At 41.6% G+C, this 27,273-nt stretch overlaps 1 long non-coding RNA gene across 1 annotated transcript in view; it reads right to left on the bottom strand.

The window, feature by feature from the left end:
* Positions 1-23,529: 23,529 nt before the first annotated feature.
* Positions 23,530-27,273, bottom strand: part of LOC144993900 (uncharacterized) — a 30,890-nt gene continuing 27,146 nt past the window's right edge. The window contains exon 2 of the long non-coding RNA XR_013657194.1: positions 23,530-27,205. This is a non-coding gene — a long non-coding RNA (uncharacterized LOC144993900). The remainder of the gene's footprint in view (positions 27,206-27,273) is intronic.

Genomic DNA, 27,273 nt, shown 5'->3' with positions numbered 1-27,273 from the left:
GCCTTTTGATTGTTTTTTTTAAAGCAAATTCATTCAAAAACAGCATGTTGTGGCACCGCAGAGTGGCCCATCTGTACACACCTCACAGACGTGTTCAAACTCGCACTTCCCTTAAGGCAGGACTTCGAGGCCCGTTCCCCGAAGCCTGGAAACGGGCCATTTGCAGAGCTGGCACCAAACTGTAACGGCAGGTGAAAGAATGTGCACTTGGCATCTTTCTCTCCCCCCGACACACACATATTTGGACAAACACGCTGTAACAGAAATGACCCGACAGGTTTTTGCGCAGCAAGATGTTTTCCGCTCTACTACTCTTTTGGGAGTCGGTATCAGGATGTCCAGTCAGCGCCAACACTCGGTCCCACATATGCCTTCATTATCCAGCACGTCTCCATGCAGGCCTTCACCCAGTCCATGTTTGCAGCACTTTTATTAAAAAACAAAATCCGAGGATGCATCAACATAAAGGCACCCTTCAACGAGAACGATTGCACCGACAACTTGGAGTAATGCAGTTTGGTACGGCGACAAAGCTCCAAAGCTGAATCCAAGTACAGATGCATCATAGTTGCTCAGCGAGCATTTTGTTGCAAATAATGCTGTCATCAATTTTCATCTTTTGTTTAAACATATTAGTCTTTCGGACAAGATAGGTCATATTTCAGCAGGTTGATAAATTCTCTCCCCTCTCCTCTTCACAGAATGTGCACTTAATTAATTACACAACCTTTAATTGGACAGATTATTCCTAATGGTGGTACAATGCTAAATGTACAAACTCAGAGAGGGCTCACACGTAATTATTTTAATGCCACTTTCTGGGCTCGGAGCAATCAGTATGTTTCAAATAATTTGTATTTTTCACGGATAAGGTATGGACGCTCTGAATTAGACAAATTACATTTACATTTGCGCGGGTTTTCCAAGCAGCTGATGCCCCCTCGACTGCAGCGCGTGGTGTTAAGAGGGCGGATCACCCCTTGATATTTTACGATATCTGGCAGTATTACCTCCCGTTTAATTACCTCAGTAATGTGCATCGATGTAGATGATGGATTTTCACGGAAGCGCACTTCTTAACTATCGGATGCAGCGGCGTGAATGATCATCGCCTGCTGAAAGTCGCCTTAAAAGATAAATTAATAATTGGGATGGAGGAAGCAGGGTACAATTAGCAAATGCATATGCGGTCGACTAAAGAAGACAAACACGACGCCGCCGCACCGCAGCATCATTTAGATGGAGCGCATCACGGAATTGTTTCGGTCGAGGCTAATTTAAAGGAATGAATGTGAGCCGTTTCATGGATTTCAGGCTAAGATGGTCCAGGCGATCATTTAGCTAAGGGCTAAATCAGTCAACAAGCGTGGATGATTTACCCCTTCTCGGCATCCGTAGTCTCTGCCGCAGAGGTGCAACAATTTGGAGAGGCAGGAGAGAATGATAGGGCTGCTAAGACTTCACAGCTTGACTCTGAGATAAGGAGAACGCGGCTGAACTAATGTTTCAGGCCCGAATTGCGGGTGCCGAGGCCTCAAAGTCATATAACTCAAGGCGTGCGCGTCAGCCGCCTTCTCATTACCATGACTGATCATACTGTCTGCCGGCATCCTGCCCCGCCCGGCACCCCGGACCCGCAGGTGGTACTTTATCTAATATCCACGTCTTGGAGAAATTTTTTCCGCCGCTAAGCAGTTGGAAATCACGGCGAGGAACGATGATGCGTCGAATGAAGAGCCGAGTTTGTCGGAGCCGAAGACAAACGGCAACACAATGCGCTCATGCTCTGGGACATCGATTTGTTCTTTTGTTGTAAGAAAACAACCACCGCTTTTCTCTGATCTGCTGGAGAATATAGACATGCTAAATCGTACAATTTTTGATGTACATTCATCAACGGTGCTCATTTCCCATCTCAACGTGCTAAAAACCTCTCCAAATCACGCGACAATCACTCTCCCCAACGCCGATGGATCTTTCTGGTTTCCCCTCTCTGTCTCTTGTCCTTCTCTTTTATTGCTTTGTACAGCAAAGCACCATTACTGATCCCTTCCAAAGCACAAACTAAAAATCTATCCCGTTGTCATTTGCTGCACCGTGCCATCTATCATCGGGGGTGCTTGGCAGCGTCTCCATACGAGAGAGGAGGTGCTGGAACAGGAGGCAGAGTCAAGGACTTTCACGCGCAACAAAAAACTTGTCACAATTATTTATGGCTCTTGCTGGGACACATAATAGGACACATCAAACTGCTGTTTTTTTGTGTGATGAGCGCCCTCACATCGCCGGCTCCCTTGTCGAAGTGGGTCACAGGCATCTCTTGCCTTACACATACAATTTCCAAGACAATGGCGGAGCACTTGGGGAAGTGACAGTGACAAATACTGGAGCCCCCACGGAAAGCTGGGCAGGCTGTTACATGAGTGATTGCGCCAATAATCATGCGGAGTCGTCACGTGTCTCTGGAGCAGGAGGGAGATGGGCAGCAGGGGTGGCGGGGCGGGGGGAGAGCATGTGTGTGTTTGAGCCGGACGGGGAGGAGCTGGGATTGGCGCAGGCCTGTGCAGGGAAGTGGCTAACAGGTCCTGGCAAATCATTTTTTATTTCCTTATCATCCATCTCCCACTTCCTCCCCTCAGATGAGTTGCTGCTAAATGACTGTCACTTTGGACGGCGCTGTGATGTGTTCTGCTGTAGCGCCCGTAATTGGGAAGGGGTCACCAGTGCCTGTTTCTCTCTGTGACCTTTCTTAAACTCGGCCGCCCAGGGAATTGGACAGAGCCTCGGATTAAATTACTTCTCCAGCGCCTCGGCCCTTCACCTTAAGTGCTGGCACTTGGCTCCAGTTCACGCCAAAGAGGCTCCTTGTTCTCGCTTCAACACTTCACGCACCAAGCATAGACTTGCCCAGCTTGCCAGCCTGAGCTAACAGGAAAGAGATTGTTAGCCTGTAGTCGTGTGCAAAAAACATGGCTTCAAAGGGAGACAAAACTTACAGAAATTGAACTTTAACTTGTTACAGCAGTCCTGGACTGCAAGGACTAGATTGTTTTTACACTTCTTCTATCTTACTGCACCTTTGAGGAAAAATTTCACCCCCCACCACATACTCAAAAATGTACCAAATTGTGAACGCGCATTTAAAAAAATAATGATGACATCCCATCAGGCCAAAATGAATCGATCAATTGGGGTTCAAAAAATATTTCAAAACCCAATAACGAAACCAAAACACACGAGTCGAGGATTTCCAAAAGAAAATTTGGAATTATTATGGGATGGCTATATGACCTATGACTTGTTTTTTTTTTTTGTTTTTTTTTTTCAAAATGTGGGAAAGCTTTTGTTCGAGGGATCTTCCTAGAAATTTTACACAAACGCCACTAGCTTAAGTCTACAACCAAAGTTTTACTGACCTTTGAACCCTGCGAAGAGGCCACCCTATTGAATTTTCAAAGAGTCCAACACACAAATTGTTCCTAAGGGTATCGAGCATATCCTCGAGCGTCAATGGGAAGCTACTTGGGAAAAATGTTCGAAAAAAAGTAGTTTTTTAATGGTGTTAGCATGATTAGCTTGCAAAAGTGGTGTTAGCCTTTTGTTCACACTTTTCTTTTACCTGAATATTGTGAAAATCTAATATGCAAATCTCAATAAAATCCTATTTTATACAACATGAACATATTAGGAAAGTGGGCGTGGTTAACAAAAAACCTCAGCTGCCAAGGAAATCCAAAAGTCTACTTTTGCTCATTCTTCTAAAACTTACACAGACCTGTTTATCTACCCCAGGGGACGAAAGCATAAATTGGATGAAACCAACAGAAAAGCCGCCATTTTGGAAGACGAAAAAAGTTTTTCTCATAAATTCTTCACATGCAACATTGACAAGTCTGGCAGGGGCAGAAGGGGAGAGAGAGAGGGGTGTGGCAGCCATTCAGCCAGCGAAGGCATGTCAGAAGGGGGCTTCCAAAGCAGAGGCGGGCAGCGCCATGTAACGCAGCTGGAATTTTTGACTGTGCTTACTAAAGAAATACAAATGGTAATAGTTAATGTACTACAGACTCATAAAGAAGTTAGACAGAAAGCCACATTTCAGATTATTGTTGCTAAGTGGAGCAGCAAACTGTTGAAACAAGAAATGCACCTTTTTTTTTAGCATATCAAACTATACTTGAAGTTAATTCGTTTCTTAAAACGTCTCACTTTTACTCATTTTAAGCAATAATCAGTGTTAACCAAAGCAGGTCTGGGCTGAAGCATCATGCATATCAAAGCCCATCCAATCTACACCTAATACTGAGAGCTGCAGTTACTGTAACTAGTCTATAACTGCTTGTGACGAGTGATGATGGACTGATGGATGGTGTTGTGTAAGCACAGATTTTCTTTAACCCTTGTGCTATCCTGTGGGGTCCAGATGACCCGATCCTTACATAGACATGTTCTCCCTACCATGACAAAGGTGGATAAAGGTGAAGAGGATTTTATGTAATACATGGACACCAGCGAAGATCACAAACTATTGAAGAAAAGAGGTTCAGCGCACTGTTTTGTGGGGTCTAGATGACCCCACTCCCAATGTTAAAGTGCCTAGGATAGCACAAGGGTTAAAATGTCACAGAGAAACAGAACATGTGTGCAGAGCTCCTTTCACACATTTAAATCATTGATTGAAAACCTTGATAGGAACAAGGAACAAGTGTTAATAAGGCACTGTCTCAAATTTGATTCACACATGGTGTAACGTTTAGTACAGCAAGTAGTCATTTTAAAAATACATGATGATAGGGGAGGTATTCTCACCATGAAATTGTAACCAAACCAAATGAAAATAGCCAAAGTGATTCCTATCTATAAGAGTGGAGACAAACACCAATTTACAAACTATAGACCTGTTTCTCTTCTTCCACAATTCTCAAAAAATTTTGAAAAAATATTCAATGATAAATTAGCTTTATTTATTGAAAAACATAACATTATAAATGAAAACCAATATGGTTTTAGAGGAAATAGATCTACCTCATTGGCTATCATTGATGCTATGGAGGAAATCACAAATGCTCTGGACAAAAAGAAATATGCAGCTGGAATTTTCATTGACTTAAAAAAAGCATTTGATACTCTCAATCATGACATCCTACTTGACAAACTGGAAGTGTATGGGATAAGAGGACTTTCGTTAACTTGGGTCAAAAGCTATTTAACGGGAAGAAAACAATTTGTCAAGATTGATGAATATACATCAGAAACCAAAGAAATAAGGGGGAATAATTACAAGAGCTCACTACATCCTCTCTTTTTACTTCAAAAACGAGCCGTCAGAATTGTACATAAAGCCGGATATCTTGATCATACAAACAATCTATTTTATCAATCAAGACTTTCAAAACTGTATGACCTTGTTGATTTTTACACTGCGCAACTTTTATACAGAGCCATTGGGAAATCGTTACCATTCAATATCCAAAAACAGTTCTTAGAAAATGAAGGAGGCTACAGACTGAGGGGATGTAGGAACTTCAAGATCAAACTGATAAGAACCACAAAAAAAGGTTTCTGTGTGTCGGTGTGTGGCACTAAACTTTGGAACGGTTTAAGTAATGAGCTCAAAAAATGTTCAAATATTCAAATATTCAAGAAAATGTATAAAGGAACTCTTATTTCAGGATATGAAGATAAGAGGATTTAAGGATCAACAGGTGTTTGAATATTTCCAAATCCATGTGTGAACTTGACTGTGGTGAAATAATCAAAGCTCTTTTAATTACAACCAATGAGTGTTACATTGTAATGTGCAATTATGATTACTGAAATGTTTGAAGTACAATCAATAAGCTATTGATTTTATTTACTTAATCTGCAATGTGTAGCAATAATTACTAGTTTGATGTTATCATGTGTTCTAATGATAATCAATTATTATTACATATCGGTATCGTTACTGTTTACTGAAATCATGAATGAATGTTTTCTGAAGATCATCAATCATTTCTAGGCACTGGATTTTGTTACTTGAAGAGAATCTATCTGATCAGAACCGGATTTAAAAACACTGTTAAACTATCAAATGAATGGACTCAGTAGGGGTGGGATTATATAAACTTGCTTCTTCCCACTCCTTTTCAAGCAATAAGTCAAACTCTACTTATACCTCAGTTAATTATCACTGTATTTAATTAAGCATATATGATTTAAGTGACATTTTTGTTTTGTTTTCTGTCTTTTTAATCTATGCATTTCATCATTTCTGTAATGAGTTTGATAAATATGTGTAAATTCTTTATTGCTTTGACTACAATGCTTGAAATAAATCAATAAAAATCAAATCAAAAATCAAATCAAGATTAGCTTAACTTTTCCCAAAGTTTTTTGTGCGATTTCATGGAATGAAATGTTGTAATGAGCAGGAAATGCCCTACTACTGCCCCCAGTGGAGGGATGAGGAACTACAGGGCAGAAAACATGGACCAAATTCTAAGTACTGGGTTTTTAAATAAAGTTTGGATGATGCTAATGAGGCTTAGAAATGAGTGTATGAAATATGATAGAAATGGTTATAGGGTTAAACTAAATAAGTATTTACTGAGTTTTCAAAATAAAACACCATGTGTAAGTGCAGCACCTGTGCGTGCTCAGACACTGCTGGAACTTAGAGATGTGCTGCAGATGAAGAAAAAATGCTCCACTCCTGTTACATTCTGTGACAGAGATCCTTTTTGTCTTATTTTTATAGATAAACAACTGAAGACGACTGACAACAATTAGCACCTGCCTTTAGCCACAGCACCATATTTTGATGCTTTTTAGCATCAAAAGCATTAAACTGGAATAGCTTTTTATATTTTGGGCAGGACAATTTAAGGTACGGACAATTTGCGGGATAAACTATTATATTGTTTTCATCCCTGTTTGCTCCTTTTTTATTGCTTTTATTTTGATTTTATTTTGGAAGCAACGAGTATTTGGATGCAAACCCCATCATCTGGCTGTCAGCATCCCCCCACCTCCCACCCCTCGTGTCCCTCCCCATCACCACTTAAAAATGGCACATTGACCTGACACAGCACTGTGGGGAGAGAGGCAGTATTCACTCTTCTGATAGATATGATATAATGAGACACAGCTTCTCCGCGAGACTGACAGAAGAAAAACCAGCACCCAATTGTTCTCCAAACATTGTGGGGACATCTAAATAAAAATGTCACATCCTGCTTGGCCATCATGCAGAATAACGGAGGATCTGGCGGTAAAATAGGCATTATGTGAAATCAAATCCCCTCTGAAGACGGGAAGATGCTCTGATCAAGCGCTCGTCCTCCCCCTTTGAAAACCCTCTGCAGCTCCACTACCTTCTAAATGACTTTGGGTGTCAACAATGAGGGGCCCGTTTTCCAGCATAATGACAACTGATGTCTGGTGTCAGACAGGTTACGCTTTTCAATTTATGCGTGGCAATAATGACAATTTTCAGCAGGCGCAAACCCTCATTACCTTATGCTGGGAATTTATTGTGCAGCGCAAATCTCCCAAAACAAATGTCAATCCATGAATAGCCTAACTCCTTCAGGTAAAACGGGAGAGCCGAGAATAAAGAAGCAGATTATCTCTGACTTTTTTGTTATTAGTAAACACTTTCTTGACATTTTCTGGGCTTTGTCTTCTTGTACGACCATTGATAACCGGATTGAGTGACCTCTCCCCGACTGGCGGTCCAAACTGGAAGCACCTGCTGGTCCCAAAGAGACAAAGTATCATAGACTTCAACTGAGAAATAAACAGCTATTACTCATTGATCCTAAATGTCCGAGAAGTCATTCTTGCTCTGATAGTTTTTTTCTCAACAGTTTCTTCTTCTTGATATTTTTTTCTGCACTTTTAGTTATTCAAGTTTTAAACTGACCAATGAGATGCCTCAATAAAAATATGTGGTCTCATGTGAAACGTTTGATAGACAGGAACTCCCGAGCCCACTTTCCAATTGTAGGGGTGTGGCTTTTCAACAAGCTCACTCCCGATTGGTGAGAGTGGTTGCTATTGGGGTTGGCGATACTGGGAATTTAGGTATCGATCCGATACAGAGTAATTACAGGGCCAGTATCGTCAATATCAATTCCGATACTTTGATTTTAGCAAATTTTGGGGAATTCACAATTTTTGTTCATTGAGTGTATATGTCAGGTTTTGAATAAGCTGGACCCAAATGCAGACTGGAAACAGATTTATTGAGAAGAGGATTGAGTCTTTAAGAGAGGAAACTGGCAGAAGATCCAGAAGGCGAGGCTGGAAGTGGTAGGCTTGGCTTGGGTTTGAGCTGCTTGGTTTGGTTTGGCTTGGCTTGGCTTGGCTTGGTGTGGTGCAGCTTAGCTTGGCTACACTTGCTTGGTTCGGAGCTGCTAGGCTCAGCTTGGTTTGGTCTTGAGCTGCTTGGATTGGCTTGGCGTGGCTTGGCTTTGCTTTTGCTTTTGCTTTTGCCAGCGGGGATCAGTGGTCCTTTTCCATAGAGGAGAACAGACGAACCGACAATGGCCGGAGGAAGAGAAGGACTTATAAAGGCAGACTAATCAGTTGTAGAACAGGTGCGGGAACCAGTGGCAGGTGTGCGGGGACGGCCTCGACACCTGACAGTATAATAAAACACAGGACACAGACTTTCAACAGATCAAAATGTTTGTTAACTAATTACAAAAATCTGAATAGAACATGTGTTAAAAATAGAACGTGTATATTGGTAATGGCATATTGCAATAATAGAAAGAAGGAAACAGAAACTTGTGCAAATGTTTTTAAAACCTGCAACGTGTAACAAAAATAACAAAAAACAGCACCACAAACATATTTTTAAAATCAAGCCAGCACAGCAATAAAAAAAACAAGATCACTGAATAAAAGAAAGGAAACAAAAGCACAGCTGTAATAAATTTAAGTTAAAGTCCCATTAGTTGTCACGCACTGAGGTGCGTGAAATGCATTCTCCACATGGACCCATCCTCTGGGTGGGCGGTGAGCTGCAGACACAGCCGCTCAGAAACCATTTGGTAATTTAAATACCAGTAAATACAAAAATGTAAAGAACACAACAAACAGTCCTACAATTACTGCAAATATTTGACTCTTTAATGAATCTCTCCACCGCCTGATGTAGCAGGGAGGGGAAGGGCACAGTGTAAGCAGCACCGGTGGGGGTGCTGTTTACGCAGACAGACACTGTTGCCATATTGGCAATCTGGTAACTCTAGAGACAGATATATATATGTAAATTCAAGCTCTTTACTATACGTAACACAGAAAAACTGTAATGCAAGTATTGAAAGTATCGATCTAGTATCAATATTTCACCTTGGTATCAATACTTTCATCACTCAGATCGATCCACCCACCCCTAGTTGCCATCGAAATGTTGATTCATTTTGTAGCATGCAACAACGTGAATCGATTTCACATGACCCATAATTATATCTGAAGGCAATGTTTTGACTTCACAGTCACTATGACATCACCACCACCAAATGGGCAAATATGAAAATATATTCCTTTTTATTTTTGTTTTGATAAAGATTGTTATAGATTGTTATAGAATTGAGGCAGATGCCACCTATTGAATACTTGGTGAACTGACCTGACTGTAGGCCTTCATTTACTTTTTGACTGGGCTTCAATCTGGAAGTCATGGAGTTGCTCCTGGATGGGTACAGGAGTTCAAAGTCAAAGTGAAGTCAAAGTAAACCTTATTGTCAATCTCTATAATGTTTTCACATACATAGAAATTGAAATTCAGTTTCTCTTCAAACTCCAATTTTATATATTTTAAAGTTACATTAATGTTTATGTGTAAATGTTAATATTTAGTTATAATTAATTATGTTTTTTTTGGTGTTCTCTACCAAATTTTCAATCTGTTATTTACATTTTACTTTATAAAAGCAATTACTCTCATGCTAGGTTTATACTGGGCATGTGACATGCGTAGAAGTGTGTTCTTAATGTATTCAGATTGGACAAGCAGGGAGGTGCTTCTTTATCTTATCCATCATTTATTAGCATATGTCCACCATCTAGAGTTGGAAGAGGCTTGGTGCGAAATCTTGAAGCGACGTAAATCTCTTGAATCTTTTTCTTTCAAAGCTCTATTCAGACATACTTGATGTTATATAAATCTGGGCACTAACCGCGTTTATTATTTTCTCCTTAATGATCATTGTTCAAACTGTTGGCACTACTGTGAATTAAAGGGTTGCTATCCACATGTCACTACCAAATCTGAGGCCCTAATTGGTGAAAGTTCAACCTGGTTTAACGATGGTTCAATGGACGTGTTTTGTACGTAAAGCCTAAAAACGGTCTAAAAATATGCGTAGGTACACGTGAACACGAGAGTTATTCAATTAAATTAAATTCAATTCAGTTTTATTTGTATAGCCTAAATTCACAACAACAGTCGTCTCAATGGGCTTCGTATCGGTAATTAAAAAAGTGAAACTAAAAATAAAAAGGATCATGAATACATAGAATACAATAGGAAAATACTAAATTGAACTAACAAACTGACTAAGCTATAATGGCATCCCTGCCATTAGACCCCCCTTCGCGGTAAGGAAAAACTCCTAAAAAGAATGGATTCCAGAAAAAAAGAAGAAACCTCAGGGGTGCCCACATGAAGGAGGGATCCTCCCCCAGGACGGACAGGCGATTTACCAGAACTCATAGAGAAGAATTAACTTATCTAACTCTACAACTACATATTTAAAGTCCAGCAGACAAGCTTCATCCAGCTGGAGTTGGGGGAACAGTCAGGGGCGCGAGTCGAACCGGAGACAGGAACCACAGCCAGGTTAAGAGCAGGAGCAGAGACGAGGTACACAGCCAGGTACAGGGCAGAGATGAGCCAGAGGCAGGATCCACAGCAGGGTGTAGGAGCAGTAGTATAGGCGAGCCAGAGACGAGGTACACGGTCAGGTACAGGAGCACAGATGAAACAACTGCAATCTGGAAGCACTCCCACTCCCCAGGAGGGGAGAGGGAAAGAGGGACAGTACATGAATTGCACTGCACCAAACAGAGGCATGGAGCACTAAATGATAAATAATGATCAAAAATAGAGAAGAGAGGGTCGGTAGAAGTAGAAGAGAAAAGAGGACAGAACCCCAGTGCACCATAGTTATCCCAGCTTCAACTTCTAGCAGCCTACCAACAACTAATTGTTATTGTTATTAAGTTTAATTTAAACATATTAACATTAAGTTAAATAATCTCTGAATACTAGCTAGTCTGACAATAAGCCTGTCCAAAGAGGAATGTTTTCAGTCTAACTATGAATGTAGAAACTGAGTCGGCCTCTCTTACATGAGCTGGGAGCTTATTCCATAAGACAGGGGCTTGGTGGCTAAACGCTCTACCTCCAACCGTACTTTTGCTAATTCTAGGAACCACAAGCAGTCCTGCATTTTGCGAGCGAAGTGTTCTCATTGGATGGTAAGGGACTATGAGGTCCTTAATATAGGATGGGGCCATACCATGTAAGGTTTTATACTGTAGGTAAGCATGAGGATTTTGAACTTGATTCTAGAATCAACTGGGAGCCAGTGAAGTGAAACTAACACAGGAGTGATGTGATATCTTCTGCTAGTTCCTGTTAACAATCTAGCTGCTACATTCTGAACAAGCTGGAGACTTCTTAAGGAACTCTTAGGACACGCTGCTAACAAAGAGTTACAGTAATCCAGCCTCAATGTAACAAATGCATGGATGAGTTTTTCAGCATCATTCTTAGAAAGTATATTTCTGATCTTAGCAATATGTGGAATTGGGGGCTATACTTATGCCATCCAGGGAGACTATCTGAGCAGACAAAGCATCTCTGAGGTTTTTAGGACCTAGTATAATGAACTCAGTTTTTTCTGGGTTCAAGAGGAGGTAATTAATTGTCATCCAGGTATTGATGTCTCTGATGCAGGCACTCAGTTTCTCTATATTGTCATTCTGGTCAGGTTTCATGGATAAATACAACTGCGTATCATCAGCATAACAATAAAAACTAATGCTGTGTTTCCAGATTATGTTTCCTAGGGGTAGCATATAAAGCATAAACAGGATCGGTCCCAAGACTGAGCCCTGTGGGACTCCGTAGTTAACTCGAGTGCACCGAGAGGAATGTCCATTTACATTAACGAACTGATATCTATCGGATAAATAGGATTTAAACCACTGGAGGGCAGATCCTCTGATCCCTATGTAATGCTCTAATCTTTGGAGTAAAATAATGTGGTCGATAGTGTCAAAGGCTGCACTGAGGTCTAACAGGACCAGAATAAAAAGTGGTCCCTTTTCTAAGGCCAATACCAAGTTATTAGAGACTCTAACTAGTGCAGTTTCCGTGCTGTGGTGAAGTCTAAACCCCGACTGAAAGTCTTCAAAGTGGCTGTTGTCCTGTAGGTGGCAGTAAAGCTGCTTAACTACAACTCTTTCTAGGATTTTAGAACACGGAAGCCCGAAAAGCCCAAATATGCATGTTTACATAGACTTTTGATTGGAAGTGGTCGCTTTAACAAGTGTTGCCGAGAGTGGTGTGTGTTGCTTTACAGTTGTGTAACACAAATATGAAATTGTGTTTTTCATTTGTTTTGTAAAAGTGAGGGCAACCCAAACGTTGTCATTAGAGATAACACAGATATGAACTGTCTAGACTAAAGAGCATCCTGAGAAGATGATGCCATTCTTTCAGACTTTTCAGATAAAACTTAACAAAAAAGGTCACATTTTTACATGTATGTTGAAACTAGTCTTGCTACTGAGAAAGATGCACAAACACAAGCAATAATAAAGTTTCTATGTGGCTTTAAGCCCACAGAGTAAAAATTATGTTCCTCGGTGAAAAAATGAACCCCTCGTGGTCTTAACCTTTCCGTCATCCTCATGAGCTGGATGCCAACTCTCTCTTAACCCATGAAAATATGATGCTATAGACTGGCAGACCATCTTTAAATGTGGGTCATTATAGCAACAGCACATCCGTAAGCAGTAAAGGATGGTTGAGTTGAGGGTCATTGCTTCTGTCACTGAGCTGCAGTCTCTCATTTTCTCTGGCTGGCAAGCAGCCTTTTCACTTGCTGCCCCCAGTCTTGAGACTGTGTTGTCTGTACAGCAGAGACAGCCATGCCTGGCTCCATCCAACACTCCCTGTCACATGACCGCTCCGAACAGTGACATAAACTCTGACCGTGTGGCAGATTTCTTCAAAAGCTTTGGTTAGTAGTTTAGTTCTATTCTTGGTAAAAGCCAAGCCCTGGTATTAAGAATTTCAAAAAAGTTGTTACAATATTTGACTTGAAAAAAATTCACCTAAACAACTTTATAAAGGCCGTGTCACACAGCCACTATGCACATTTTGCACATTTTCTACGTATGAAATTTCGGTCTTTCGTGATTTTTGCAAGATGGATACACAAATGTGTGTTTTTTCACGTATGTCTGATGGACTTTTCACGCATGTACCCCCATATAGCTATTACATGGTGTATAAGGCGCACAAAGCTGACAGACGTTCTCACCTCCATATTCAACCTCTCCGTCAGCCAGAGAGTCGTCCCCTCCTGCTTCAAGACCACAACCATTGTTCCCCTCCCCAAGAAGAGCCCTCCCACCTGCCTGAATGACTACAGACCGGTAGCACTCACTCCAATCATTATGAAGTGCTTTGAGAGAGTGATGCTGACCCACATTCAAAGCAGCATTCCAGACACATTAGACCCCCCTGCAGTACGCCCAACAGGTCCACCTCAGATGCCATTGCCGCAGCACTGCACACCTCCCTCTCACACCTGGAAAATAAAGACTCCTACATCAGGATGCTCTTTATTGACTACAGTTCTGCATTCAACACGGTCGTTCCCCACAAACTGTTCTCCCTTGGAATACACCCCCATCATCTGTGACTGGCTCCTGGACTTTCTGACTGGCAGGCCTCAGTCTGTCAGAATAGGGGACAGGACTTCAGCCAGCATCATCACGAACATTGGCACACCACAGGGCTGTGTTCTCAGCCCCCATCCTCTACACCCTGTTCATCCATGACTGTGTGGCCTCTCATAAGGACAACATTATCCTAACGTTCACTGACGACACCGCTGTGATAGGACGCATCACTGCCGGGGACGAAGCAGCCTACAGGAGGGAGGTGGCCAGTCTGGTGACATGGTGTGAGGACAACAACTTCACCCTCAAAACAGACAAGACAAAGGAGATGATGGTGGACATGAGGAAGGAGAGGAGGAACCCTCATCAGCCGCTTCTCATCTGGGGCCTGGAAGTGGAGAGTGTGAGCAGCTTCAAATATCTGGGGCCCACCTCAGCCAGGACCTCACCTGGTCACTCAACACCACGCAGCTGGTGGAGAAAGCTCATCAGTGGCTGTACTTCCTGAGGAGGCTGAGGAGGCTGAGGAGGCTGAGGAGGTTCGGCGTGTCCCCAAAGATCCTCAGCAACTTCTAAAGCTACATGGTTGAGTCCATCATGACCAGCTGCATCACGGTGTGGTACGGCAGCCCTACCGCCATGGACCGCAAACGCCTGCAGAGAGTAGTGAAGACTGCGTCCAAGATCATAAGGACTCCTCTACCCTCGCTGCAGAGCATCTACAAACGCAGGGTCTGCAGGAGAGCAGCTGCCTCCATCATCAAGGACCCCACCCACCCACAACGAGGTCTGCTCACTCTCCTCTGCTTGGGATGAAGGAACAGGAGGGTTAAGTTCAGGACCACCAGACTCAGGAACTCTTTCTTTCCCTCTGCCATCAGACTCCTTAACAGCTGACAGGAGTCTGGAACAACAAACTGCACCTTGCGCACCCTTGCACATCCTCATCATTCGCTACTGTTTATTATCCCTGTTTTTGCACATTTGCACTTTTATAATTTGCACGACATCTTGTGTTTCTGTGTATATGTTGTGTGTGACTTTTCAGTGTCCTCTATACTTTTTAGCATTCGGAGCAGACAGCAAAGAAAGAATTTCATTGTGCATATGACAATAAACCCTTTGAATCTTGAATATCATGGTAAAATGATGCAGTTGATGCGCAAATCCTTAATTACGGTGGCCCAGAAGGGTCACAACACATTAACTTTATACACAACACACTAACTTTACACACAACACACTAACATTACACACAACACACTAACATTACACACAACACACTAACTTTACACACAACACACTAACTTTACACACAACAGATTAACTTTACACACAACACATTAACTTTACACACAACACATTAACTTAACACACAACACATTAACTCACAACACAACACAATAACTCATGGCCCAGAAGGGTCACAACACAACACATTAACTTACCTCACAACACATTAACTCACAACGGAAGTAAAGCAGCAATTGAAGTGCTTTTATTCTGAAATTTCTACTGGGCTGAGCAGCTAACTACCTAACAGAAAGTAATGTCACAGTGAGCTGTGGAGGGAGCTGCCCGCGCGCTCCTCTCCTCTCCTTTTTTCCGCTGCTCCGTCCTCTCACACAGGCACGTGCAGTCCCCAACACACACGCACACACAGGACAGAGCGGAAAAAAGGAGAGGAGAGGAGCGCGCGTGCAGCGACAGAGGGGGGTGTCAGAGCGGAGGGAGGAGTGTGTGTTCATATTGTGTGTGTTTAGAGGAAGGAGAACTTTAGTAAAGACAAAGTTTCTGGCAACACTGCTGCTAGCTTCTCTTGTAGCAATAACATGCTCCCTCCACAGCTCACTGTGACATTACTTTCTGTTAGGTAGTTAGCTGCTCAGCCCAGTAGAAATTTCAGAATAAAAGCACTTCAATTGCTTCTTTACTTCCGTTGTGAGTTAATGTGTTGTGAGGTAAGTTAATGTGTTGTGTTGTGTTGTGACCCTTCTGGGCCATGAGTTATTGTGTTGTGTTGTGAGTTAATGTGTTGTGTTGTGAGTTATTGTGTTGTGTTGTGAGTTAATGTGTTGTGTTGTGAGTTAATGTGTTGTGTTGTGAGCTATTGTGTTGTGTTGTGAGTTAATGTGTTGTGTGTAAAGTTAATGTGTTGTGTATAAAGTTAATGTGTTGTGTGTAAAGTTAATGTGTTGTGTTTAAAGTTAATGTGTTGTGTGTAAAGTTAATGTGTTGTGTATAAAGTTAATGTGTTGTGTGTAAAGTTAATGTGTTGTGTTTAAAGTTAATGTGTTGTGTGTAAAGTTAATGTGTTATGTGTAAAGTTAGTGTGTTGTGTATAAAGTTAATGTGTTGTGTTGTATCCCTTCTGGGCCACCGTACTTAATGAATTGCATAAAAACAGCAAAGTAATTATGAATGATTCATACTCTACCAAGCATGCTGTCACTTTATGTTGATGCTACAGAGAAAGTTCAAACAGAAAAGTCAACATTATGTCCAAAAACTGTGGATTACCAATCTCAGATGGATTTGTCCCCTTGGTTTTTATTATAAAAGAACTTCTACCATTTCATAATGGCCCTTCAGAAAACTGTTCCTTAAAAACAACAAACCTGGGACATCAAGAAGTATATTTGCAAGGTTGTGGTTTGTGTTGTCCCATATCTCCAAGGTAGTGATCGGGGTGAGTGATCAGTCTCTCACTGTGGACGTTGCTTCAAAAACCTAGAAAAATTTGTAGAATAAATAAATGAAGCAAAACAGGGTAAAATGACTCCACTGTGGATATCTGATTATTAGTTTTTAATCTTTGAGATCCAGAAAGTAAAAAATGATGGCCTTTTAGTTTATCATGCATTATTTTTTTAAATTCTTGCTTAATTTTTTCAGGACAAAATTGGCATTACCCATTGACTGTATGTGAGAACTGGACTGAGTGGCCCCTCTCCCCTTGCGATACAAACAAGAATTACCCACTGGTTCCAAGAAGTCAAAATTCCAAGATTTCTATAGAGAAATAAACAGCTATCACTCATTCTATTTGTCAGAATAAACATTCTTGATCTGCTATCTGTGTGTTTAAGATGCTCTTGATAATCCAGATTTTTTTCATGATATTTTTTCTGTAGTAAAATTTATCCAAGGCTTAAATTGGCCACTCAGATGCCTCGATAAAAGTAAGTGGTGCCTGCTGCTCCCCCCCTTAAACGTTTGAAACCTTTGATTGACAGACGTCGGAGCAATCACTGCTTACTGACGATATTTGGCTCCAAAATGGCAGCATCCGTATCACACAAAAAAAAAATGGGGACTGAATTGTCTTCATTTGGTTGGAACCGGAAATTAGCCATTTCCTGTGGGTCCGTCAAATTCCCTCAGTACAGTTCTCATAAACAGTCAACAGCATTACCATTCCAAAATAAGTAATGTCTATTTTTAATATGAAATACAAAAAAAATAGACTATTTATCCAAAAAAACGTTAGATCCCAGGGCGGGACTGTGTGGAACACCACAACTAACTCTATTATCTGTTGAGCAGAGAGGCCCAGTCTCATCCTTTGTGTGTCCAGGTTTTTTGTCATTGGTCACTTCTTTTTGGGTGAAAAACCCTAATCTGACAATAGCTGTGGCAGAGATGCCTGAAAGAATAGCAGGACTTCAGTCGTTAGGGATTAGGACTGAACACTCCTGATTTAAAGGCTTCTTTGTTTGCATTAGCAACTATTAAAATCTGCAAAATGATTTCAAATGGGTGCACAGTGGTGCTGTGCATTCGCCTGACACCAAGAAGGTCCTGGTTCAAATCCTTGCTGGGACCTCTGGGTACTCTAGCTTCCTCCAGAGACCAAAAACGTGTTTCATAGGTTGATTACTCTAAATTGTCCCTTGGTGTGCACATGATTGTGTATGTGTGTGGCCCTGCAACAGACTGGTGACCTGATCAGGGTGTGCCCCGCCTTTGCCCAATAGTAGCCAGGTTTGACTCTGGATGGATGGATGGATGGATGGATGGATGGATGGATGGATGGATGGATGGATGGATGGATGGATGGATGGATGGATGGATGGATGGATGGATGGATGGATGGATGGATGGATGGATGGATGGATGGATGGATGGATGGATGGATGGATGGATCATCTCAAGTCTCAGATAGACAAGTTCAGGTCAAGTATCTAAGTCTCTGACAGAAAGCCCAGGTTTGTACCAATTCTCACATGGCAAAGGGACAACTCTGACTCAAGCTCCAAGTCTCTGAGCTAATTCAACTTCCAAGTCTTAAAAATGTAACTGCAGATCATAGCGAGACTCGCTTTATAGCATTGTTCAAAGAGCCCAAAAAGTATTTCAAGCCACTTCAAGTCCATCCATCAATCTCTTTCAAATCCACTGAATCCCTTTCAGGGTAGTAGGGTTGCTGGGGCCTATCCCAACTACTGTTGGGGGAAAGTGGTGTACTCCCTGAAGAGGTTGCTTTCAAAGAATCACACACACACACACACACATATTATATATCCAAGGGCCACTGTAGAATAACCAATTAAGCATGTTTTTGGACTATGGGAGGAAGCCGGAGAACCTGGTTAAGTCACAGGTCATCTAAAGATGAGTTTCAGTTAAGTCTAGTGCATTTGACACTACAGTCATGGTTTCTGCCTGTCATAAGACTCGTGTACTCATCCTTCTAAAAACAGGCAAATACTTTTAGTCTAAGTGCTTGTTCAAGTGGATTAGACAGGTTCCTAAAGACAAAGTTGCAAATGCAAAGATGGTTGGAAAACTTACAGGATGACAGCCTTTAAGGACTGCAGTTTGACGTCTACATGGTTAAATCTTAGACCTCTCAGGGAGGAGGAATCCTAATAATTATCATGTAAAATTGAGTTTTAGGGATTCAAATGGATTCTTACAAGGTCCTTTCTCAAATGTCGATGACGTCTTTTAGTTGACAGCCTGTGCTGCAGTGTCATCCATGTGTGATTGTCCTTTTAAACAGTGTTCATGTGTGGTCACAGACAATAATGCTGTGAATCTCCCTTAAAAGCAAAGCGGCTCTGTGATGAATCACATTCCATGGAGGGAAAATGTGTTAAATAGTACTTGGACACTGCAGCATGATAATTTTCTATCACAGCAGCCTATAAGTATCTGACAAGCCCTATGCTGACTCTGCAGTCGGTTACCAAATGGCAGGCGTGCCCTTTTATCTCGGTACATGTTTCACAGCAATTGGACAATCAGCCACTGCAGTGAAAATCTATAGTATTGATCGGCCTGTATCTTCTCTATAATTCTCCTGCAGGAAATCCCTGATGACAAATTATATCTGCACCAGTTTTTGATTGGTGCTTTGATGTAAGCGATCTCCAAGGGCAGGCTGAGAAACCGGTTAAAGCTTTATTAACTGAGTCTTACTTGGCCCGTCCTCATCTCACACTTGCCCCAAGTCAGACCTTGTGTCAGACGGACTGCAGGCAGCAAGTCAGTGCCGCTCTACTGATTCTTGAGTTTGCAGCTGCACGAACAGACCACCCAACTTCATCACACAGAGAAATGCGGGGACTTTAGAGGGATAGCAGGCTGTGAAGGTGACTGTCTGCTTCCTGTGTCTAGACATCAAGAGTACCCCCACACACAGATGCCAATACGGGTGTAAAAGAATAAATCCTGATCCGGGCAATGCAAAAACTTTATTCCGTTTCTTCACAGATCAGATGAAAGTGGTTGCTGCATTTCCTTACAGATTCCATGTGAACTGCAATTATTTACAATGCAATTTTGTAAATGGGGCTGCAGTTTTCACTTACTGTCAACTTGACCAATGGTTTCATTCAAGTTATTTCCTTGCATGTGAAAGGCAAAAGTCATATATATGACGTAGGTTGCATCCATTTCTATGCAAACGTTTGCAAAAGTTCACTTTTATGCATTGTGTTGTTAAAAAACATACTATATTCCATCACATCCAACACATTTTCTATTATTTTTACAAAAATGAATCATGTTAGCATTGCTGGTAGCATACAGTAGAACAAGTGACAGCTAGCCACAACACTGTAAAAAGCAAACAAATATGGCAGAATGGAAATGTGAAAAACGCATAAAAGAAAGACCAATTATTTGAAAAAGGGACATCGTAAAAACAGATAACAGGGTTTCCTCTGGGTGGATGTAGTCTTTAAAGACCCACTCTGAGGAAAATTGTGTTTTTGGTATTTTAACATGTTCTTGTAACATTTTTCTGATTGAGGTCAAACATTTAGAAAATGAAGATCAAAATGACATTTCTAAGTATTTCTTTATTTAAATCAGCAAATCAGTGGCAGACGACAAATGCAGTGTGAAAAAAATTGTTTTTGTGCCATAGAAACTATGCTAGGCGGCCCCTGCTTTGAGCTCTCAGCAACAGGGACAGCAACAGTTCTGCACACAAGGTAAAATTCTGAACTACCACCACTCTGCAGAAACTATGTCCTACAACAACATTTTCTTCCCGTTAAACTGCATTTTCAGGATTAAAAGATCAGTGGGAACGCTTTGAAAACAGATCAAAGGATGATGTAAGAGTGTGGCTTTAAAAACTAAAATATGCCTCAAAGCTTTGAGGCCTCAGAGGCTTTGGTCCAAAGCTACGTTCACACCAACCGAGATTTGGGCATCTGCCACCTCTATTTGTTCAAATTTGCTGCTCGATGCCTTTCCAAAAGTGCCTCATGCTCCCGCTGTGTGTGGGAGGAGCTACCGTCAAAAGTTTTTAGCCTCATCGCTACGTCATTGAAGACACAGATGATGTGGAGAGAGCCGGTTTATTTTAAAGCGCTCTACAAAAACATTGGTAATGACGTCTCCATGTCAGGGTTTATGAGATCATTCAGAGACTCTCCCAGTATAATGATGTTCACCATCTACTGCAGGAGCTGCATCTGAATGACAGCCGCTTTCAGCGGTACTTCTGTCTCTTTGTGATCCAGTTTGATGACTTTCTATCTTGCATTAGTCTAACAATGGAAAAAAAGAAAAATAAGAATAAAAATAGAGGATCTTATTATTATTTTCTCAATAGAAATAAGAAAGTATCATAGGAGAACGATCAAATTCTCATCCATGCTGGTTTTGGAGTCCAACTGCTGTTAGCAGTATCAAGGCCTCGCTACAAAAGCTGAGGTTCTGATTGGTTGATGCGTAATGTAACTTTGCCAATGTTCAGGTACTTCAACTCTAAGACTAAAGCACTGCACAGCAATAATTTTGATACATGTCAGAATTTTCAATGTTTCGCCGCCCAAAACGTACTGCCGCACCTAATGCATAAAACACGCTGCAGGACTTCTCACCGCATTTGTCCCCACTGCCTTGACTTAACATTGAAGCTGGGTGCTCTTGAACAAAACATGAAGACACCTAGTGGCTAATATATAAAATATATAATATATAAAAACGTTGTTGCGAAATTGATAAATCAAGAAAAATGTTTTGGTAAAATAAGTCCATAAAAAGTCATTTTTAGTCACAGACCTAAAACAAAAGCTCGTGTTCTAAAGTTAGCTCTTAATGTGCATTACGCACAAAATAAAAGTACCTTTTTCCCTCTTCAGCTGATAACTCTGACCCCACAATGCATTGCTGCGCACACTGGAGTGCACACATCTAAAGTCCTCTTCTGTAATCCTGCTGGGGTACTTAGCAGCCATCACAACTGGTGAGGAACTTTTCTGAAATCCACTGTCATAAATCCAATGATTTTTGAAAGGAGAGGAGGAGAGAGAAAGCCTTTTATTTGTGTGAGGGTGATGGTGGGGGGGGGGGGGGGGTAATGTTGGACATAATCCAGTGTCTGACAGAGGAATGGGAGGAGGTGGGGGCATCATTTATAGTGAGGCATATGCTCCCTCCCTTCACGCAGGCATGAACTACAGCAAAGCAAGCTTTTACCAGCCAGTCAGAGGAGGATAATCTTTCCCAGCACTCCACAATGCAGGAGATTACATGGAAAACATGTCAGTCTGCAGTGGATTTGCTAGACACTAGATCTGTTGTCCCCATCGATTTGCAGAATTCTCATTCATGTTTTCACACGGGTCTCAGAGGCCAGAAGCATACGCGTGAAAAAGCAGGCGGTATTTTTCTCTTCTTTTTTTCCTTTTCTGCTCTCCGACTCTCTTTGTGTGATTGAATGCATCTGTGTTGTGTTGTGTGTGTTTCAGTGTGTGCCAGCATTTGCCCATACATGATCACAATGGTGTCGGTGCAACACCTGCTCCCGGGGAAAAGTGTTTTATAATCACAGGACAAGTTAACCTCGACACCGCACGCTGCAGATGTTGTAATCCCCGGTGCTGCTCTGTCGCTGTTGATTTGCGCAGGCACAAGTGCAGTCGTGTCCCTCAATTTTAGGGGTTACAGATTTCCCTGAAGCTTTTGCATTATTAATTCATTATTACAGAGCACGCCCCGATACAAACAAGGGAAGCTGCAGGAGACTGCACGAAAACATGGCATATAAAAGCCCGTTTGTAAAACATAAGAGAACACAACACTGATTCCTGCTTGGCTCAGTAATAATTCTCCTGCTTTGGCTCCTCTTGTATTCATTTCACATTTTCTGTATGTTTCAGACCATGACGCACACTGAAAATCCTATAATATTCTCAATATTTGACAGACTACTTTTTAATCCAGTATGAATTTCGGTACTGTTTAATGTTTTGATGTGTCCCATCTGAACAATTTCAAAAATTATACAGTTTGACTCATTTGTCGTGTTGCACTCTCTGCGAAGGCTGATTACTGCAGATAAAAGAGAATAATGTGAAGAACAACTTAATTCGCTAAAAAGCTTGACATCAACCCTTCTGTCAAATCACCTGCTCCCTCTTCAGTCCTTCAGGCATTGTGGGTGGTGTATTCTAGATTTTCTAGGCTTTTTGTTTCATGCAGCGCTCCCTTCTATAAAGTGTTTTTTATAGTCCAAATAATACAGTAGTGTCACTGTTTTGCTTTATTTTATTTTTTTTTTACACTGCACTGCGGTCTGAATCCTGATTGGCTGTAGAATATGTCAATCAATCTCTTGCGTCTCGTGTCTCCTGAACAGAGTACGTTCAGTTTGGCCAATCTCGTAAATCGTTAATCCTGAGCAGATCTTTGTTTTCACTCTATGTAGGCTGTGTCACACAGCCACTGTGGCCATATTACACAGATGAAAACTGGTCATACGTGAATTTATGTGGAAAAAGTGAGGAAAAAATGTGGTCTTTACGTAAAATTTTCACAGATGTATCAAATGAACCATGTTAAAAACACGGAAGAAGTACAAATAAAACCACACATATAACACTGTATGTAATTCACTAGTGATTCGGTTATGTAATTGTTAGAGCCTTTGGATGTTTTATATCACTTTATACATGTGAGTTTGGATGGATGGGGCGAGTCGGCAGCTTTTGTTACACTCTTGCTGGTGGTCAGCTTGGCTATGGTGAAACCTCCAACTTTAAGCTCCAGTCCTCCACCTTTTGGACTTCTGTGGAGGAGTTTGTTGTTAAGAGTACATCTCTGAAACTCCTTTGTGAAGTTTGATTGTTGGCTGATGTGAACAACTTGTTTAACTTTGTTTTCTGACGTCTGTCCTTTTGTTTGCCTGTTCAGCTAACAGCTAATCAAAAGCTGTGCATTAGCATATCGCTCCAATCTGAGACTTCCTTTTTTTTTTTTATGTCACACCTTCTTCTCCCTTCCTTTGGGTTGGGATCGTAACACAAGTTTTAGCGTGATGTGTGCGCCGCGTACTCGATATAAAAGTTAATGTAGCGACTGTGGGCTTGTGAGCCACTAGAGAGGCTGCAGCAGGTTCTCCAAAAAAAAATGACGAAAAAGTCCACTGGCTGTGTCATGATTTATTTACACGTCATCATTGACACAGATGACACATAAGATACAATACGAAAAGTGGTCAACAAAAGAATACCGGGACCTGTGCAACCTCTCTGTACCAAACCAAACAACCCAAACTACAACAGGTGACAGGTGCGCCTAACGACGACTCAAGTTATCACGTGACAAAGGAGAATTATAAATAAACATGACCATGGCGGCTACAGTTATACATTGGTGGTACTTGTGTATAAACTACGTAATTACACATTAACTGTGCATCACATTTTTCACCCTTATAACTGGGAGTTTAAACAAGAGAGAAAAGTGCAGAAAGTATTTAGTAAGGAGCTTTACAGCCTCAAAACATCGATTTCATCCAACGCAGGTTATTTTTAGAGTGGACAGTTACTCCCACGATGACCAACTTTCACACACAGGGCTCCAAAACCGAACACTAAAAAACAAAAACTAAAAAAAAACAATAAGTTGCAATCGTTTTGTGAGTCTTCACACCTCACCTACTTAACAAGCACATACACCTCCATACTGCGCCACGTTCACCCACTTTCATAACTTTTTCCTGATTTGTCCGTCTTCTCTTTAGTCATTTTTCCCCTCTTAGGTCTGCATTTACACGGAGGTAAACTGTACTAAAACTCATTTGGTAGTGAACTGGGATCATCAATCTCAAAGAACCAGAGTTCACAGAGTTTTGGCAAGCGTTGCCACCTGTCGGATTAACCATACATGAAAACCATATGATGCAGATGAAACGAGGAGCTTACCTGTTAGTGTGAATGCCCCACTAAGGACGCAGTCACACTGGTGGCCTTTATTTGGACCTGAGCCTGTTGGTCCCTTGAGAGCGATGATTGTAGTTAACATTTGGTTCAACCAAAGTGGTGAAGTGACACAAAGGCGGTAAATGACACGTATGCATATTTAGAGGAACGAAAAGGAAAAGGAAGAAGTGGGACTTACAAAATAGTTGGGACATGTCATCATATTGGGGAGGAAGACTTCTTACTATAGTCAGAGGATTAGCAGGATATTGACAGTTTCCTTCTTTTCCGTTTTTTCCTGTCTTCTTTGGGCAACACCGCCCTCAAGTGTTCGGCCATCGGAACTACATGATTTTTCCAGGCTTCTCTAGGCTACAGTATTTAATCCTTTTGCTGGTGACATCAAAATACCATATGCTCCTTGAAAAACCGTAACTCTTTGACCATCTACACTATCCATCCATCCATCCATCTTTCCATCCAACCATCTATCCTTTCAACCATTTTCTTAATCTGCTGTATCCCTGTTACGCCCCCTTCCGAGTCTAGGGGCACCGAGGCGGCATAACATAAAGTAAATAAAGTTTTGGCTGCTAATTTAACATAACAAAAACACCAAACGAATGTCTCCATAAAATATAACCAAATTTATTTACAAATAAATAAACAACCACCAACAAGAACTAAAAGTGAAGCAAAAAGGCTTCAGGGTGAACCAAGGCCAAAAATAACAAACAAAACCCCACCTAACTGAAACATGTCATCTAACCTGTAAAAAGGAAAACAAAGACAAACACTAACCTCCCTAATCTAACAAAAACATGTACTAAAGAAACTGGCAGTTCACCCCTACAGCTTCACTTAACATAACTACAAACCAAAAGACTAAACAGAGTGGGCACAAACCACAAACTGTAAAGAACTACGAAGGACGAAAAAACAAAGTGCAACACAAACTAAAACAAATGGAGAAGACAGAAACAAAATGGCCAGGCTGCAGTGGAGACTGTTGCTGCAAGGCTCCCTTCTCATGGTGTGGAGGTCCATGTGGTGGTTTTGAAAGGCTGCCTCCACCAGCTTATCCAATGGGAGGCCACACCCTTTCCAGCACACCTGAAAATAATCAGACACAAACACAAAGATGCACAAGAACACAGAGGTCCCACTCTGATACAGAAATACACAAAACAAACAGAACCAAACAAAACCAAATACGGCCACAGCCGTAACAATCCCTCTCTTGTCACGGGGCTGCCAGGGTCTAACCTGGTCACTGTTGCACAAAGGCGACAATTTAGAGTAATCTATTCACCAATGAATCTTGTTTTTGAACTGTGGGAGGAACCCTAACCTTTCACACATAAAGTTTGCTTTTAGGCTGTACGTACAAAGCGTTCGGCCATTGAATGCAGGTTAAAAGTTGAACTTTGACAGAACAGGGACGTAGAGATCTATGGGTGACGTCCTTTTCAATTCACTGAGCCAACTGTTTGAAAATTGACATGGTGACACAGTGGTGTAGCCTGTCTTCACCCAACAGTAGCTGAGATAGGCTCCAGCAACTCTACATTTTCAAACAGGGATTAAGCAGGTTTGTCTGGAAATTTGAAAGATGGATGGAGCGATGGATGGGTGATAGACACATTTTCAGATGGATTTTAGGATGGATGAATGAAATCTATATTAGGAAACAAGTAATTGGCGGTTGGAACATGGAACGTTAGGGTTTGGGTGAGGGCTTTGAAAAGTAGGTCAAATGTTCTCCCACAGACTGTTCCTTTTAAATGGGAGGTTTGTAACTCCCACAGATTACCAAAAGGAGGGCGAGCAGTCGACTGTTATCGGGGTCGTGTCAGGACACGCCAGGGCTTTTGGTTGTTCGTTCATTCAGAGATCCACTGCAGTGCAATTCTTTTTTGTCAAATGACATCAGATTTCATGTTTGCATGTGCTTGCTTTGTTTACCTGTGTGGAGAGCAGCCAGCGGGCAAGACTCCCAACAGTCGAGTGTGGCAGAAGGCGCTTGTGCTTTGACTACAGGCCTGACATGTCAGCAGCAGGTCCCAGAGCCCGCCTTCCTTCTCGCCTCTTTCCTCACCAAACTGCCACTTCAGATTTCACACAGAGATTCGAGTATTTACCAGCAGAGACCCGGTTCAGTCTTTTCAAGACAAAAATCTATGAAGCTATGGTGACCTAGTTGCTGGTTAACCTCAAAGTGAACAACAAAGGGATATCTCCTAAAATGATGATCTGAGGAAGCAGATCAGCTGCTCTGTGAGAAAGATCAGCCTTAAAAGATAAAAAAAAAATGTGCAAAGAAGAAGAAGAGAAATCATAGATAACAAGGTGGTGAAAGGTGTGCAGCTAGCAATGCCAAGACCAAGACAGTTCCACGTAGACAAAAGACTTTCTGCTATGTAAACTTGTTTATCAAATCCTCCAGACTCTGTGGACGGGTCCCCACTTGCCCTCTTTCATTCGCATTCTCTTTGTTTCTTAAAGCACCTGATAAATTGTAATCCAGGGTTGGGCAGGTCTGTCTTGTCGTCTGTTGCCGTTCACATGATCACCATGACGAGCGGGAATGTGGAAACAGGAAGTTCATTTAGATGTCACATCAAATACTGCAAATCAGACAAGAAAAAGGAAAATGTTAAGTATCTTCTTCATATTTTTACTTTTATGAATCTTT

Source organism: Oryzias latipes, chromosome 7, assembly GCF_053564925.1.
Source record: "Oryzias latipes strain Hd-rR chromosome 7, Olatipes_Hd-rR_3.1".
Lineage (NCBI taxonomy): Eukaryota > Metazoa > Chordata > Actinopteri > Beloniformes > Adrianichthyidae > Oryzias > Oryzias latipes.
This window is presented reverse-complemented; position numbering and strand designations above follow the sequence as displayed.